Raw genomic sequence first — 12,929 nt, 5'->3', positions numbered from 1 at the left:
AGAGAGAGGGAGGGCTGGAAGGGACAGAGTGAGAGAATCTTAAGCAGGCTCCTGGAGCCCAGTGTAGGGCTTCATCTCACAATCCTGAAATCATGACCTGAACTAAAATCAAGAGTCGGATGCTTAACCGACTCAGCCATCCAGACACCCTTCATTGTGGTTTTGATTTTTATTTCCCTGATAATGAGTGATGTTGAGCATTTTTTTCATGTGTCTGTTAACCATTTGTATGTCTTATTTGGAGAAATATCTGTTCATGTCTTCTTCCCGTTTCTTTACTGGATTATTTATTTTTGGGGTGTAGATTTTGATGAGTTCTTTATATTCTGGATACAAGCCCTTTATCTGGTATGTCATTTGCAAATATCTTCTCCCATACCATAGGTTGCCTGTTAGTTCTGTTGATTGTTTCCTTCACTGTGCAGAAGCTTTTTATCTTGATGAGGTTCCAATAGTTCATTTTTGCTTTTGTTTCCCTTGCCTCTAGAGATATGTCTAATAATAAGTTGCTGTCGCTGAGGTCAAAGCGGTTGCTGCCTGTGTTCTCCTCTAGGATTTTGATGGATTTCTGCCTCACATTTAGGTCTTTCATTCATTTTGAATTTATATTTGTGTCTGGTGGAAGAGAGTAGTCTAGTTTCATTCTTTTGCATGTGGCTGTCCAATTTTCCCAGCACCATTTGTTGAAGAGACTGTCTTTTTTCCATTGGATATTCTTTCTTGCTTTATCAAAGATTAGTTGACATAGAGTTGAGAATCCATTTCTTGGTTCTCCATTCTGTTCCATTGATCTATGTGTCTGTGTTTGTGCTAGTACCATACTTGATGATTAGCTTTGTAATATAGCTTGAAGTCCGGAATTGTGATGCCTCCGGCTTTGGTTTTCTTTTTCAACATTCCTCTGGCTATTTGGAGTCTTTTCTGGTTCCATACAAATTTTAGGATTGTTTGTTCCAGTTCCATGAAAAAAGTTGATGGTATTTTGGTGGGAATTGCTTTGAATGTGTAGATTGCTTTGGCTAGAATAGACATTTTAACAGTATCTGTTCTTCCAATCCATGAGCATGGAATATTTTTCCATTTCTTTGTGTCTTCCTCAATTTTTTTATGAGTGTTCTATAGTTTTCAGAGTACAGATCCTTTACCTCTTTGGTTAGGTTTATTCCTAGGTATCTTATGGTTTTTGGTGCAATTGTAAATGGGATTGATTCTTTGATTTCTCTTTCTTCTGCTTCATTGTTAGTGTATAGAAATGTAACTGATTTCTGTGCATTGATTTTATATCCTGTAACTTTGCTGAATTCCTGTATCAGTTCTAGCAATTTTTTGGTGGAGTCTTTCGGGTTTTCTACATAGACTATTATGTCATCTGTGAAGAGTGAAAGTTTGACTTCTTCTTTATGGATTTGGATGCCTTTTATTTCTTTTTGTTGTCTGATTGCTGAGGCTAGAACTTCTAGTACTATGTTGAACAACAGTGGTGAGAGTGGACATCCCTCATGTTGCTGGCCTTAGGGGAAAAGTTCTCAGTTTTTCCCCATTGAGGATGATATTTGCTGTGGGCTTTTCATAAATGGCTTTTATGATATTGAGGTATGTTCCCTCTATCCCTACATGGAGAGTGTTAATCAAAAAAGCATTTTGTCAAATGCTTTTTCTGCATTTATTGAAAGGATCTTATGATTCTTGTCCTTTCTTTTATTAATATGGTATATCACACTAATTGATTTGTGGATGCTAACCCACCTTTGCAGCCCAGGAATAAATCCCATTTGGTCATGGTGAATAATCCTTTCAATGTACTGTTGGATCCTATTGGCTAGTATCTTGGTGATAATGTTTGTACTCATATTCATCAGGAATATTGGTCTGTAATTCTCCTTTTTGGTAGGATCTTTGGTTTTGGGATCAAGGTAATGCTGGCATCAAAGAATGAGTTTGGAAATGTTCCTCCCATTTCTATTTTTTGGAAAAACAGAATAATCTTCTGTTAAGATTCAGCTCATTCTTTAAATGTTTGGTAGAATTCCCCTGGGAGGACATTGAGCCCTGGAATTTTTCTGTTGAGAGATTTTTGATTACTGATTTAATTTCTTTGCTGGTTATGGGTCTGTTCAAGTTTTCTATTTCTTCCTGTTTGGGGTTTGGTAGTTTATATGTTTCTAGGAATGCATCCATTTCTTCCAGATTGCCTAATTTGTTGGCATTTTACTGCTCATAATATTCTCTTAGAATTGTATTTTTGCAGTGTTGGTTGTGATTTCTCCTCTTACATTTATGATTTTATTTATTTTGGTCATTTCTCTTTTCTTTTGGCTAAGTCTAGCTAGGGGTTTGTCAATCTTATTAATTTGTAAGTTTACTGAGACATAATTTTGTCCTGTGCCAATTACAAAGCTCATGAGCCAGAGCAAGTCACTGAACTGGCAAGTGAGGGAACAGAAAAGATGGAGGGTGCTCTGTACTTGGAAGAAGCAGGAGAAAGGCAGAGAGGTCTATATTTTATAAGCACCCACATTGCTTATATCTTAGATTTGATGAAAAGGTGAAGAATGAAATGTGGGAAGCTGAAGATTCATAATAGAGAAATGGGGTTCCCTACACTATAAAAATATATGCTAGAGGCCTCAGGGATCAAGGAGCATGGAGCTGGTGTAAGGGGACCTTGGTGCTTGGCAATGGCTGAAACGTACTATTAAGATTATTAAATTGTCTATTAACTTGCCCAGCAAGCCCTCCCTTACCCTTCAACCATCTGAAGTTTTAATGTACCACAAGGGACAGGCTACAGAACTTCTGCCCAATACAAGTTCACTGAGGTAATTTGCTGCCCCTGGAAAGAATGTCTGTACTAATAAGTTGCCTTAAAATTCCTGCATTAGTCTTATCAGCACCCACATACTAAGGATCAAAAATCCCAACCTCCAGCCCCACCTTCACTCTTGAGCTTCAAACTTATAGTCAACCACTAGCTAGACATTTCTTCCTCAATATCCTACCTCAGACTCAAAATGTCAAAACTGAAATCCTCCCTCTATAGTCTGTACCAAAGTTTCTGCCAACATAACTTCTTCATTCTGACCAGAAACTTGGAAGTCTATCTTTCACTCCTTTTCCCTCACTCTGCTCAAATCCAAGCAACAAGTTCTGCAGTTTTGCTTCTTAAATATTTCTCTGACTCAGTGCCTCTGTGCCATCCTTAATGCCACCAACCTGGGTCAGATTCCCTTTATTTCTTGACTGAGATGTCCTCATTTCCTCTCTCATCCCCCTTTTATTTTGTTCCCTTTCAATCTCTCCTCTAAAGAGCTGCCAGGATTATCTCTGTGGCCAAAATCCTTTCAAAGTCCTCCCTCTACAACTGGTCCCCACTGCCAGCTCCATCATCACCTGGCTTTACACCATGAATTCTAAGAACAATAGTTCCCAGCAGGCTATCTATACCTCCTCTGCTCCTATACCTGCCTCCCATCTACCTGGATGGATTCCTACTTCTACCTCTTCTGCATCTGGTTAATGTCTACTTCTCTTCTGTTAAGATTCAGCTCAGATCAGTTCTTTGAGGATCCCTTCCCTAGGAGTTGACTTAGGCAGTCCTAAGGCCCCAGAAAAATCAGTGTGGTGTCAACATTATTTCATGATTTTGAATCCTGGCCCCCCACAGGACTATGAGCTCCTAATCAGCTATCTCTTATTCATCTTTTATCCCAGATTCTAGCACACTGCCTTTCATGAAACAGAAAAACTGCTTAGTGTAATGATTATTAGAATGGTCTTTGAAGTAAAAAAATCATATATTGAATATTAGTTTAGCCATTTCCTAAATTTTGACTGAACAAGTTGATTCCAACTCTCAGAGTCTCAGGTCTCGTGATCAGTAAACTGGGGATATTATCAATCAACTTTCCAGGATTTTCCAAAAATTAAATGAAATAAGTATATCTTAGTTGTGGGTCTGGCCCATAATAAGAGCTCAATAAATGGTTGTGTGTGTGTGTGTGTGTGTGTGTTTAAGCTGTTTTTGTTAATAATGTTATCAATGCCATTATATCATTACTCCTTGCTTAATGAATGCTTGCGAATAGATGAATGAATGAAAAGATGTTTCCGTGGGGCTGATCAGAGCCATGCCATAAATGGTATTAGCCCCCCACTCTTCAGTGAGCCCCCACAGAAAAACAATCAATCATGATTATTTCCCCAGTTTCCATCAGAACTCTGTGTTCACTCAGCCTGTGACTGAACATTTTTTATCTCAGGCACTGGACTGAGTTTCAGAACTCTAAATTTTAAGGACTCCTATGGAGCAGACTTGTACTGTTCCTACTTGGGGGAGGCAGGGGGTCTTGCCATGCTTCTGCCTTTTGCTGGACCCCTCCCAGGAAAGCAGTTGCATGAGTGTGCAGTGGTTTGCAGTTTATGGCCACACAGGGCAGAAAGCTGACACCTCAACTCGCTGTTTTCAGACCACTTCCCCACTCCTGTGCCTGGGACCTCTGCTGCACTCAGGCACCACCCATTCTTCTTGTGACCCCAGGGATCTGAAGATCACACTGTCACACCTGAGATTTCACCCTGTTTCACCACCTGAGCACCTTTAAGCCAGCAATGTCCCCGCACTGTAGCAGATTTCTAAAAGTTCCAATTTTGCACTCCTTTGCTTATAATACTTTGCAGTAGACTCCATAAGCAGACTCCCTACCTTCTGCTCTATATTTAGCTATATCACACTGGATTCAAGTCTCTGCACTTCCTACCTTCCAAATGGTGGTCATTTTCCTACTGGGAGGCTTGCAGCATTTTTTTTTCTCAAATATCTGATTGATTTCTCAGGTGTTCAGAATGATTTGATAACTCTCTAGTTGTATTCAAGGGATGAGACAAACTTAAGGGTCCCCCTACCTACTCCTCCACCATCTTAACTTCTCCACCCAGTCTTAATGGATTTTGACAAAGTTCTATCATGACTATAAGGTTAAACATCACACAGTGAAATGTATGCTACTCGACTGGACGAATTTTCCATACATTCTCTGTAGAACTGACTTAGTGTTTCACTTATACTGGTTTAGTTGTTAGGAAATGTTACATCTGCAAAGTTTTGCTCCCACATTGGCCTATGAATTCCACTGTGACAAGACTTTTATTTCTTTGTGATCTCCACAGTACATAAAATATTTAACATAATGTTTTTAGTAAATATTTTTTGTTTGTCTTTATGTTTTTGTACAGCAGAGAAATATATCATATAGTAGAATCTCTAGGACATGTAGGGATAAACATCTTTGGAGTAAAAAATTAAGTTTCAGCAATTTTGATCCACAGTGTAATAGTCATTCTGAGAAATGAACACAAGAAGATTCTATCAACACATTAGCCTCAAAAAGAGAATGGCAGAGGGCAGAGGGAGGGATTCAGCTATACATAAGGAATTCTAAAACATTAAGATCAGTACTAATTATGGTACTTTTGTGCTTACTCCACTCTTGAGTTGGCTTTGCTGAAAAAATAATGAAATTTAGTGGGACTTTGATACCAAAGGGCTTCCAAAAAAGAATGGTTTCCTTTTTGAGTTGATAGGAGTGTCCATAACTATTCATGGGAGTTAACATTATAAAAAAACAATAACAGCAAAACCCAACAACAGCACCAGAGGTTCATTGCTGAATTATATAAATGAAAACACAATAATATAGTTAACAAATTCATATTTGCTTAACTTTTTTCAGGAACTGTGAAGACATTGGCATTGCCTCAGATATTATTCCTGATGAGCAGAGATTGGCAAAAGTTTCCTGGAAAGGACCATATAGTGAATGTTTTATATTTTCTAGTCATATATGGTCACTGTCATATATTCTTCTTTTTCTTTTTTTTAAAGCCCTTTAATAATGTTTAAAAAACATTCTTAACTTGAAGGCCGTAAAAATACGAGCCTTGAAGTAGATTTGACTCCCAAGATGTGGTTTGCTAACCCTTGCTGATTACCATGGTAAACTGCAGAGCATGTATATTAAAGTGTTTTATTCCTCTCAGTATGTATGATAGCCAGCCTCCAAGATGGTCCCAATGATCTCTGGCCTTTCAGGTATTTACACCTTTATGTGTCCCCTTCCCTTTGAGTATGGACTGGGCTTGGTGACTCACTTGTAATTAATAAATAAAGCAATAATGACAGTATGTGACAAGGATATTAGGCCATATAAAGCAGTATGGTTTTGCTTTCTATCTCTTAGACCACATGCCCTGGGGGAAGCCAGCTGCCAAATCTTGAGCAATCATATGGAGAGGCCCCCATGTAGCAAGGAACTCAAGTTTCCAGTCATAGCAGATCCAGTGAACTTAAAATCAGAACCTCCACACCCAAACTCAAATGATTGCAGCCTTGACTATCATCCCGATTGCAGTTTTATGGAAGATCTAAACCAGAACCAGCCAGGTAAGTTGCTTCCAGATTCTTAATTCACAGAAATTGTATGACATTAAATATTCATGGCTATGTTTTGGCATAAGTGGCTGTGAAGCAATAGGTAACTAATAAGAAATAATTCTACTATGTTATTTTGTAAAAGTTTAACCTGGTTATCATAGAACTGCAGATGACTTTATCCTTAGCTAGTAGTCAAGGTTCTCCAGAGCAATAGAACTATATATATATATATATATATAGAGAGAGAGAGAGAGAGAGAGAGAGAGACTTATTTTAAGGAATTGGCTCGCACAATTAAGGAGACTTGGTGAGTCCAAAATCTAATGGAGGAGGCCAGCAGGCTAAAGACTGGGGCAAGAGTTGCAGTTTTAATCCAAAGACAGTGGGCAGAATTTCCTCTCCCTCAGGGGAGGCCAAAGTTTTGTTCTATTTAAGGCTTCAGTTGACTGGATTCCTTTAGAGGCTCATCCACATTATGGTGGGCAATCTGCTTTATTCAAAGTCTATGAATTTAAAAGTTAGTCTCATCCAAAAACCTCCTACAGAAACATGTAGAATAATGTTTGACCAAATATCTGGGCACTGTGACCCAAACTATTTGACACATAAAATTAACCATCACAGCTAAGGATAGCTAAAATGATTAGCTTAAATTTGAATTCATCCAGTATTAATAAGTAATTCAGTTTCCTTATATTAATATTAATAAGCATTAAGTAAGCAGATAAATGGTACAATCACACAACAAGGCAATGATTATGAAAATCAAAGAATAAGGTTGGAAACATCATGTTTTTCTTTTTTCTTTTTTTTTTTTTAAAGATTTTATTTATTTATTTGAGAGAGAGAGAATGAGAGACAGAGAGCATGAGAAGGAGGAAGGTCAGAGGGAGAAGCAGACTCCCTGCTGAGCAGGGAGCCCGATGCAGGACTCGATCCCGGGACTCCAGGATCATGACCTGAGCCGAAGGCAGTCGCTTAACCAACTGAGCCACCCAGGCGCCATGTTTTTCTTAATATTTCAGGACACAGAGCTATAAGCTCCATGGAAATAAATATATAAAATATAAAAGCAACAACTTGTGAGAAAAAAATTAAAAATTAATCCATCATTCAAATTTTTCAGAATAATTTCAGATAGTGTGATATTTAAGAAAAATATTTAGATATCTGGACTTTTCATCTGCATGTTATATAATACATAATAGGTTATCAACTTACAAATGAGTGAGTCACCCTAATATAAATAGACATTGTGATAGGCAGAATAATAGCTTCTCAAAGATGTCTAAATATTTATGCATAACCTGCAAATAAGCCACCTTACATGGCAAAAGAGACGTTCCAGTTGTGACTAAATTAAGTTTTTGAGATCAGGAGACTAGTCTGAATTATCCTGGTGGGACCAAGGTAATCACAAAAGGCACTTGTAAGAGGAGGCAAGAGGGTCAAAGTCAGAACAGAAGATGTGACAATAGAAGCCGAGATGGGAGGGGGGAGAAAGAGAGAGTAATTTGAAAATGCTGTATTGCTCTGATTTTGAAAATGAAGGAAGAAGGTCACAAGCCAAACAACAAGGAGTATAGCCTGCCTCTAGAAACTGAAAAAGGCAAGAAAACAGATTTTTCCCTTGAGTGTGCAGAATGGACACAGCACATTGACACCTTGATTTTAGGACTTCTGACCTCCAGAACTGTAAGATAAATGTGTGTTGTTTTATGCCATTAAATTTGTGTAATTTATTATAGCAGCAATAGAAAAGTTATAAAGAAATAAATCCCTACTCATTTAGAAAGTAACGAGACTATAGTCATATTTAGAGAAATGACATTCAATGAATTTCAAATTGCATTTAGTAACCATGGTAGACTGTAAGACTGAATACAAGTTCCAGGAGGAAGGACAGATGTCATATATTTTGTTTACCATTGTATCCCCTGGGCATAGTACATAAATAACATATAGCAGATTTAAAAGAAATAGTTTTGAGAAGCATGCCCTAATAATAGATCTTTATGACACTCATTTCATATATCATATGTCTCTGTTTTAGTGACTCCTAAATTTATAAAGATTTATTCCCTCAGGCCAATAATATTACTTTTTCATGGAACCTTAACACCAGTTTTTTTTCAGTAAATATTTGAAATAATTTAGTGTAATGCTCATGTTTGGCTTATTGCTTCTCTATTTATCAAAGTCTAACACTGATGTCTTATAGTATTTATATTATCATTACATGATATTAATTTACTGTATCTTGGCTGATTCTATTCTTCATAGTGCTATTTAACAGAATGATGTGAACAGATGTGAGCCAATTTTAAGGAACCAAAAGATAAAAAGGACCCACAACCAACATCTGTATGCATCAGACACAGCTGGAATAGAAGTCCTAACCTCAAAATAACTTTCCAAAACAGTTTGAGGAATCAAAAGACAAAGGATAAAAGAAGTTACCAAATTATTGCTAAAAAGTAGTTACAAATCAGCCATTTTTTATAAATAATATTTTGACTTTAAATATATAACTTAGCCCCTAAGGGGAAAAACAGCATATTTATAGAAACCTTCCCACTAGCTAATTGAAATAGCAAATGTTTACCTTGGATCAACTTATGATGGTGCCACAGTTTAACAGATTAAGATTTACAGAATGTCACTAAGGGCACACAATGGTTGCAGCTGTACTGTTTTGGTGATCCAGGAAGTGTGCTTGGCTAAGCAAGCACTGCATCTGCATGCTTGATGTTAACACTCGGGTCTTTTATAACTCTAATAAAGTTGACAATTTATGCATAGACATGCCAGAATCTAGAGCCAAGCAAGACAAAATCACTGAGGTTGAGGGAATAAATTTAAACTGCCTGCCAGAAACATGTGCAGCTGTGTTAGGAACAGGAAGTAGATTCTACTGACACACCTGCTACAGATGCCTGGTTTGCAAGTATCTCTACCTCTTTCCTCCTGTAGACACATGCAGCACTTGGTTCGTTATGGCTTACCCATGACAGAAGATGAGATTCAGAGTCAAGATTGTGCCATTCGTTCAATTTATTCAAGAAGAGAAGTGGTCCCCTTGAAATTAAATTATCTTGTCCCCCAGGAAAAGTTGGATGTGTAGTGTATAATCTTTCTTTTTTTCAAGCCTACTTCAGAAAGCTGAACTTTACCTCTGGGTAGTCAGTCCAAACCTGGAGCTAATAGCCATTCTTACCTTTAAGTGTCTGCATCAGTCATTGCTAGTTCTGAAACTTTTGTCATGTGCTACCTTGTGAGAAATTAGTCTGTGTTATTGCACTGTTACGTTGTCCAAGAAAAAGCCCCAGTGTTTTAGTGTGAGAAATGCTAGAGTCCTTAATCGACGCTATCATGCTAGATCCAAGTAAGTCAGTCCAATCTCAGTAGTTACAAAATGTGATGGTGCAGGTGGAAATTTCTTTATCAGGAAAATGGCCTCTCCCTGTGACTTTATCTCTCTGTCTAAAATCAGGAAGGAGAAAAGACTGATATCGGTTAGCTTTCTCAAACTTCAATAGTTGTTGAGAGGTTGAGAGTTTGGAGCAAGAATAGGCATGTATTAAGAAACAGAACTGAATTTTGTTCAAAATAAAATTTGAGCATTATGGATTTGATCACATTTTAATTTCTAATCACATGCCCTAATATGAGGCAACTATGCCAGAGAACAATATTGGGAGTAAAACAGGAAAACAATTTCCTATATTATTAAGATCAGAGTGGATCATTTCTTTTTTTTATTATTATGTTAATCACCATACATTACATCATCAGTTTTTGATGTAGTGTTCCATGATTCATTGTTTGAGTATAACACCCAGTGCTCCATGCAGAACGTGCCCTCTTTAATACCCATCACCAGGCCAACCCATCCCCCCACCCCCCTCCCTTCTAGAACCCTCAGTTTGTTTTTCAGAGTCCATCGTCTCTCATGGTTCGTCAGAGTGGATCATTTCTAAAGGCATTGTGTATTCAGACCTTAGCAAGGAAACCAGTCTGTTATTTTTTAAATGACCCAGGAGTTCTAATGATAAGGTGGTCTTAGAAAACAAAGAGAGGCAAGGCTTGGGGAAGGAAGCAAGCAAAACTCAGGTGTTTCCTGGGTCATGCAGTATGATTTGTGCCAAGGGCAACATGGTACAGAATCAGTAAAGGAGGTACATGAGGCTCTAATGAGGCCTAACATGTCAGCCAGTGCTTCAAATAAGCAACTTTACATAGAAAAATAAGTCTGAAAAATCGAAGGTATCCTGAGATTATATTTCTAAGGATTTCAGATACAGCTAGATGCAATGATTCCTATTGTTGAAACTACTGTATCCATTCGTATTCATTCATAATAAAATTATCCTTATTTTATGTATGATGGATAAATGTATGATGTATGATGTATAAAACATCAATGTTTTATTCTCTATACATGATGAAACAACCTCCTGTAGAACATTGTATTCTTCTTCTATAACCAATCACGTATTATTTTAATTAACTAAATTAACATCTCCATGACTTCTGAAAATTTGACAGGCATCGAATCAAATATACTAATACCCTAAATAGCCTAATGTTATATAAAATATTCAGTGGAACATATAAGTCATCCAAGGAACTAGCTGTTGCATTCTAGTGAAGAGCTGCCAGTCTAGCTAGAATGCAATATAGAAGGTCCCTCTGTTGATATCACTAATGTCTTCATGCTCTTTGTTTTTAGTCACTTCTATTCCAGTTGCTTGCTTTCAAAATTTAATAAATGTAGTTATTTGTCCAGGGAATAAAACATTTTAGACAATTCAAGGATTTATATTAAAGATGAAAAAATGTGGCTAAAGGATAATAAATATTAAAACTAATTTATAATGGTTTATTATTTATTTATTTATTTATTTTTTAAAGATTACGATAATGTCAAGTTTAATCTGCCAAATATACAAGTTGGACTTGTAGAGTATGTTTTGCCTGGGTGCTGCACAGTAAAACAGGTTTCTTGAAATGTTCAGTGGGGAGGGTTAAGAATGGGCCCTAGCGCTGGCCAGAAAGAGACCTGGGGGCATGGGCTTCCAGACGACAGCCCCTCTGAGTGAGCACCCAGGCAACACAGACCGGGCCGGTTGTTGTAAACTTGTCAGCAGCTGCCCTCCCCCCCACAATCAGCCCCTACCGTGCAACCTACGGGACACATCTTCTTACCCCACCTTCAAGGCACCCCCAACAAGAGTTCTGAATTCTAAAAACAGCAAAAACATTCGAATGGTTACATATGAGATGCTGTCCCGCACCTTTCTGTCTCAAAGATAGCAGCCCCGCCTTCCCTCCAGTCCTCCCCACCATCCGCCCAAACGATTTCTGTGCCAAGATGAAGAGGAGGCCCCAGGCTGCGGGGGCTCCTTGCCGTGAGGGGCTGCTGCGGCCGCGCCAGGACCCGGCAGGGAGACTCGGCAGAGGGGCTGGCGGCGCGGCCGGATCCCTGGTGCCTCCTCCCGCAGGCCGTGCTACTTATTCAGGGACAGCGACTGCATCCGTTTTCCCGACAAAGTCGCATCATCCTTTACTTTCCTCTCTTCTTTCTTCCTGGCAGCCTCTTCCCGCTGGTTCCGGATGATCGCCAGCCGGGCAAGCTCAGCTTTGGCTTGCTCTATCTTCCCAGCTAAATGCATTTTCATGTAACGCTCTTTTGCTTTCTGCTTCTCTCGATTTCTTCTCGTTCTCTCCTTGAAAGCTCCTCGGGCCCATCCAGGTACAGTTGTGTAACCTTTTTGGTTGTTTGTGCCACCCGGTTAGGGTTCTCGATGTCGAGCCTCTCCATGCCTTTGCGCTTTTGCTTGTAATCGTCTTCTTCATCTTCACTCTCGTCTGAGTCTAGGGATTTCTTCTCCTTTTTGGGGTCACCTGCAGCCCCCTCTCCACCTTCTTCTCCTTGTTCCTCTTCTTCCCTGGCCTTCTGCTTCTCAGCCTGGAGCTATGCGTCGATCTCCTTAGGGCTTGTGTACTGCCTTGCCCGGCCTTTGTGGCCTCCTTTTCTCCCTCCTTTAGGCATCGCCGCTCCAGCAGCTGCGGCGGCGGCCACAATGGTTTATTAATACCACATTGTGGAGAGCTTCAACATCTTAGTGTTAATTTCCAGGTTTCAATGTAAAATAAAATGTATACTCTGGTTTGATCCCTCTGAACATGCATTGCATATTTATAATTTTTTTTCTGTTTCGGAGAGAACAATCAAGCTAGAAAAATATGACTTTGAATTGGTTTGACTTTCATAAAAATTTTAAAAAATAATTTTCTGTGTAACTTATTCGAATTTGAATTTTACATGCTTGTAATACAGTCCAGTAATTAGGTAGATATAAAAATTATGTAAGACTTTTTTTTGTAACTTTTTTTATCAACAAGTATTAAATGAACTTGTCTTTCATTATGGCAATCAAGAAAACTTTCATTTCTATATATTTTAATTTATATCAGGCACTGTATGTTAACTAGT

At 38.4% G+C, this 12,929-nt stretch overlaps 1 pseudogene; it reads right to left on the bottom strand.

Annotated features, from left to right (window-relative positions):
* Positions 1–11,913: 11,913 nt before the first annotated feature.
* LOC110590466 lies at positions 11,914–12,485 on the bottom strand (annotated as a pseudogene).
* Positions 12,486–12,929: the final 444 nt, after the last annotated feature.

Source organism: Neomonachus schauinslandi, chromosome 10, assembly GCF_002201575.2.
Source record: "Neomonachus schauinslandi chromosome 10, ASM220157v2, whole genome shotgun sequence".
NCBI classification, from domain to species: domain Eukaryota; kingdom Metazoa; phylum Chordata; class Mammalia; order Carnivora; family Phocidae; genus Neomonachus; species Neomonachus schauinslandi.
This window is presented reverse-complemented; position numbering and strand designations above follow the sequence as displayed.